The sequence below is a fragment of the Caloenas nicobarica genome, chromosome 2, assembly GCF_036013445.1.
Source record: "Caloenas nicobarica isolate bCalNic1 chromosome 2, bCalNic1.hap1, whole genome shotgun sequence".
Taxonomy (NCBI): domain Eukaryota; kingdom Metazoa; phylum Chordata; class Aves; order Columbiformes; family Columbidae; genus Caloenas; species Caloenas nicobarica.
In genome coordinates, this window is record NC_088246.1 from 157,740,439 (window position 1) to 157,746,438 (window position 6,000).

Sequence of the window (6,000 nt, forward strand, 5' to 3'; positions counted from 1 at the left end):
CACACAGAGAAATGCTTGCTGAAAATAAGTGGGAGGAGGGCAAAGAGACATTTTGATGCATTTATACAGACTTTGAGTGAGCGCTGGTTTGAAGTGAAAATTGTTGACAAGGATGCTGATGTAGGGTTGTTTTTGAGTTCGGGAGCGTTGAGCTGAACTCTTTTCTTCATATGCATAACATCCATAAGTGCCGCTGATTTCAAATCCCGGCTCACACCGAGGTTTTTATGAGTACTTGTCATTCGTAGATCTTGGAGGGCTTTACAAAGGAGAGAGTTATAAATAAGGCAGATGGGAAAGTGAGGAATAGACAAGGGCTTCTAAAGGGCAATAGGTTGTTTCTTTAGGGGTTTCTGTGTATAAGAACTAGACAAGAACTGATATTTTACTGAATGTAAAATATTTTGCAATAGCACACTCTGCCAAATTACTTGTACATAGATATTTACGTTATTAAAGCAAAAGTTTTCTCACGCTGTGAACAAATTGTCTCTAGCTAAGCTTTTGTAAAATGCAAAAAGAAAAACATTTAATGTTAGATTTTAACATAGTGTACGCATGTTTTAGGCACTTTTAAATCGAACAGATCAAAGCCTTCTATTCCTAAATGCCAGAAATCCAGTGATATTTGTGGAACTATGTAATTTGACCTGTCTGTTTTACTCGTTCCCAAGGGTTTATTACAGGCAGCTTTCAAATTAAGTGGGCTGGAACATTTGATGCTCTCTTCCCTGGTTTTCAAAGCCTGTGCAGAGCCCATACTGTGTGACTGACAGTGCTGTTAAACTGGCAGCATTTCAGTTTTATCACGAGGTTCGCAGCATGGCGAGGGAACAGAGATTACCCCGGTCCTGATTCCGGCTCTGCCACTCCAAGGCAGACATTTCATTTCTGTCTCCTTCATCTTTCCTCTCTGCAGAGCTGGGTACGATATTTCCATATCCTCCAAGGTGTCATTAAGCTTAATTAACCTTGAGAAAAGGAATAGATAAATTGCAAACAGGAGGGACAGCATGGGAAAGGCCCTGGCAGTTTAAACATCTCCATGATGACCCGCATGAAAACTTGGCGAGCTTGGGAGATCCTCAAATATTGTCCCCACCTTTGAAATAACATTATTATATATCTGTGAGGCAGCGATAGGCTGGTGGCTCAGTCATGTTTTATGCAGTGATCCTTTCACCCACCGGTGACCTTGTAACTGGATAATAAAAGCCATATCGCACTTGCAATTGCACCTGCGCTGCCACTATTTACGTTGCAATAGCACCTAGAAGCCCCATTGTATAGGGGACAGTAAAACTCCACTTAAAGTGGGAGGGGAAGCAGTAACAGAAGCAAAATATTTGTCTCAAGGTCATATATCAGAAAAGTAGCTCTGGCAGGAACAAAACTCAGGTCTCCCAAGTCCCAGCACTATGCCCTGTGAACAATGGCTTTTAGTGAAAAAAGGACATATTTACTTCTAGGAATATAAATATAAAATGCTGGGAGATCACAATGTTTGCAGCAGGATTTGCCCTTTCTTTATTCTTCTGGCTGTAGAACTGCTTGCTTTGGGGGTGGCTTTTGTTTTCTTTTTTTTTTTAAGCACTTAATATTTAGACAAATATGAAATTGCAATTAAATTGTCAGTGCCTTCACGAGAGGCATGTTTTTATCTGAAGTACGTTATGATTTTCCTAATAGCAGACCCAAAGCATCAACATTTCTCTTTCAGATTATTCTTTGTTTGAAAAGTTAATTGTTCCTGAAGTGATGCTCGCTGGTTTTGCAGTGGCCTTTTGTAGGTCATGAAACAATGAATCTTCAAGTCACATCATCCTGTTTTCTCTTCACTGTGTTTCTATATAACTATCAGCTCTGCTTTGGTTTGATCTAACCAGATGGTATCTCACAAGATGCTAGGCATGAATATTTCATATGTTTTAGAAACTGTTTTTCCTTACTCTTCAGTGGTGAAATGTGTTGATTTAAAGACTTCTCACAACTTGAGATACTTTCTGGCGTGACGCCGTAACTCAGGCCAAAGACAGCTGAGCACTGTTGTTATCTCACAATGTGGGAAGCAGAGGGTGTTCTGGACCGCTGGAAAAATAGAGCCGAAATTTTCCATTAAGAGGAAAAAAAAAAAAAAGAAGGCATTTGTCAGGCAGCAATCTCCAGTCTAGCTGTACTTAGGTTACATTTTCTGGACATAATGTGGAAAGTCAGAGGCATTAGATCAATGCGATTTTTGATCCACTGAATCAGCAGCCAAGTTAATCTGACATCTCTGAGCCAGTGAACACTTCGTTTTCATTTAAAGTTGGTCTTACTTCAGTTTAGGCCATTTCTAACATTGTTTTCTTATTTACAGTATCAAAGACTTCAGCCACTATATCTTATGATGTAAATCCATTAACAGTCACCTCCCTTTATCATTTTTCACTCAGACTTTGCTTTTGCTCCTCTTTGGAGATATGAGTGTTTTCCTTTTTTCTAGGCCTGTCTTGTTCTTAGTGAATAATCAATATTGAGTTGCAAGTGTTGCACTGAAACTCTGAAGCTTGCAAAACTGACTTATTTGGGTTTTTTTTAGATGCACATGAAAATTTTTAGTTTAGCTGAAAGCCACCTCAGGGACAATCCAGTTCCAGATGAAGACACAAAGAGCCAGATTTGGTTGCCTACCCATAGAACTTCGGTGCCATTTAAGATGTTCTAGAGGACTTTGCCAAACCTCCAGCTCCTGCGTTAGAAGGTAACAAGTCCACTGCAGATCTTGTGGAATTTCTGCCAGTCCCATAAATACATATGAGATACCCTGGGGCATCTCTAATGACACTTGATACTTGTGTATAAATTGGTTAAATGTGTCCGTCTGGGGGCATCTACCTCTGAGCTGTGTGTCTAAATTCCCACTAGAGTCAGTGGAGATCCGGTCAGTAAAGACTAGAGAATGTCTAGTTAACCAGACCTTAAACGTCCACTTTAGGGTATATAATCATCATGCTTCTCTGCTTTATTTTCAGATGACACGTTTTTCAGAGCAGGGTGCGTTTTGCTCATTAGTGAGCATGCCGGAAACTAATTTAAACACTCTCTGCACACCAGACAACAGTCACACATAGGAGGAGCCATGCAGCAAGAGACTGGGGATCTGGGACTTCTTTATTTGTAGCTAGAAGGCCGACACCTCACAAAAGGTGGCAAATTCCCAAGTAAAAAATACACCTTAACCCAGCTGTGCTGCTCCTCTGTCCCCCAACACTTGCTTTGCAAACTCCTGGAGTCTTCGATGGTCCATTCACAGAAATGGGCAGTTGTAGTCCCTCAAGCCACACTTTATATCAACGTATATCTGCTCCTGTTTAATTTATGTTCTCCATCATACGATATGCTTGCTAGGCACACACTCCACGCCGAATCTGGTAGGCATAGATTCCCATGCAATATCAGTTTGCAGGTAAGTAATATCAAACCCTCTTCAGGAAGACGTGGGAGGCAAGCAGGGAGTGGTGGTGGAAGAAGAGCTGGGAGTCGAAGTCAGAGATCCAGGATGACAGGGAAGATCAAGCAGAAGAAAAGAAATAAGGTGGAAGAGCGAGATGGATGGGAGAGCTTGGAAATAAAGGAGAACAGGGAATAACAGGTATGTTACTTGAGATGCAGTGTCAGATGTTGCTGGAAAAAACAGAGGATAAAGCACAGAAGAAGGCGTTGGTCCTTTGGCTGGACTACAGTGTCTCCCCAGGACACCAGGAGAACAAAGAAGGAAGAACAGTGCTAAGATTAACAAGACGTTTGTGAAAGCAAAAGAAAACATTTAGGCTGTGTTGACTAAAGCAATGTAAAGAGCCGTGTAATTTTGCCTTGATGGCAGAACAGCATGGGGGGTGCAGCATCTCTGCCCTCCAACACACCAGCCCTGCAGGGCCTGAGGCAGAGCAGCTCTGGGGTGACTGAGTCCGATCATCTGCTATTACAAACAGACACATGATCTCCTTCAAAACCTGTTGGACTCTGTCAGAAAAATAGTTTGGATGTTCCCACCACCACCCACACATACCCACTGGTGCTATTAGGCAGGCTTAGGACATCCCTGTTCAGCTGGTTAGAAATCTTCTGGACTAATTTTTTTCTTAGTCAATTTATAGCACTTGTTTTTGCACCAGAATTGGCTTTTCACTTAAATAGTTCTCCCCAGAGTTTCCTTCTCTGCTGTATTTATAGAAAGCAGTCATGTTCCCTTGCAGCCACTCTTCTGCCAGACTAAACAAGACTTGTTATGAAATAGGACATTATAAAATAGGCTGTCCAGTCCCATGGTCATTCAAAAACCTCTTCCTTTTACCTAGTCCACACTAAATTTGTCTTTTCCAAACTCTGTCAGTCAGATGTGATCACAGTTTTTCTGAGAGGCTGGATGGATGACAGTGTTTGCTTGGGACCACAGCTGCACACCACAGGTCTCCGAGACCTCCTTTCATCCTTGCCAGTCTTTATGCACTTACAGCATCCACAGCGTCTATCAGTCATGGTCCTTACATCCCGTTTCTGCTCCTCCCAGTGAGCACTGGAGGGGTCCTTGGTTGTCAGACTCAGCCAGTCCCCCCAACAGAGGCAGGACCCTGCAGATCTCCTCGCTGGTGGTAACTTGCCTCCAGGGAGGCACTGATTCCCACTCCTCCTCACTTCTACAAGTGTGCAAACCCTTTGCGCAAGATGAGTTGGAGTCATACCTGTTGTGCTGCTTTGACTGAAAATGGGTTAATTTTCTTCGTGCAGTTAGAAAACTTTCATAGCTAGCATGGTCATTATTTGGATGTAGTTTGAGAACAAGAGATAACACCCCAGCACAGAGTTAATGTTTTTAATTGCTCTGGTCTGAGAGCCAAGGACACTCTGAGCGCTCTGCCCACAGGACTGAGGCATCGAGGAAGCAGGGCATGGATGGGGCAGAGCTTGACTGACATCCAGACAGATCAATAAGAGTATTCCATCCCTTTGGCGTCATGCTTCATATTTAAGGAGAGTGGGGATCTTCCAGTCTCTCTCTCGCTTCTTGGCTTTCTTCGCTCTTTTTGTCGGAGCTGGGGGAGTTCTGTTCGAGACTTTCTTTAGTTCAGCCTTTTGCCATTTTGCAGAAGCCTCTGGGCCTTTTTTCCTTTTTTCGTCTCTACGGGATCAGCTGTTTGGGACCAGTGGCTGCTTCCTGGGACTGGCTGCTTGCTGTGGACAGAGTTTGTGAGGGATTGCATTATCTTTTATTTTATATTCTATTTCTATTTTATAGATATATATTTACTAGTAGTGTATTAGTATTTTGTTATTTTATTAAACTGTGTTTATCTCAATCCAAGTTTCTCCCTTCCCTTTCGATTCTCTCCCCTATTTGGGGAGGGGTGTGTGTGGGGGGGTGAGTGAGCAGCTGTTGTGGTTGTATTGCTAGCTCGAGTTAAACCACGACACTTGTATTTAAGATAGTAGCTCTCAGTTCCTGCTTAGTTTTGCATTCGCCACCTGTGTGCAAGCCCCAAAATCTTGGAGTGCACGGAGAGAAGATGCTGCCACAGAGCTGAGCAGCATTGCTGGGGCTCTATGAGGGATCCCAAGCCTACCAGCCCTCCAGCAATTGCAGGAACATGGCAGTAGTTGCTCAGCTATGTCTTTGCTACAAGGAGCATTCCCTGCTTTGCTTCCCTTGAAAAGACGGCAGCATTTTTCATTATTATTTTTTTTTTCTAAAAGGCAGAACAAAACAAAATAAATTTTCAGAATAAAGAATGTATGATCTCTCGGGTCATCTATCTTTATGATCTCACCAACTTTCTTTATACCACCTTTATTTTTATGGCAGTTTTTCCTCAAGAGAACTTAACCTTCAAACTCCTTATTCCAAACATGGGAACTCTTTTGCAGTGACTGCAAATATTCTTCCTGACTTATATTACTTTTCTTACTTCTAAAAACTAGTCAGTCACATTTTTTGTTTTACGACTGTTATAATCACAGAAT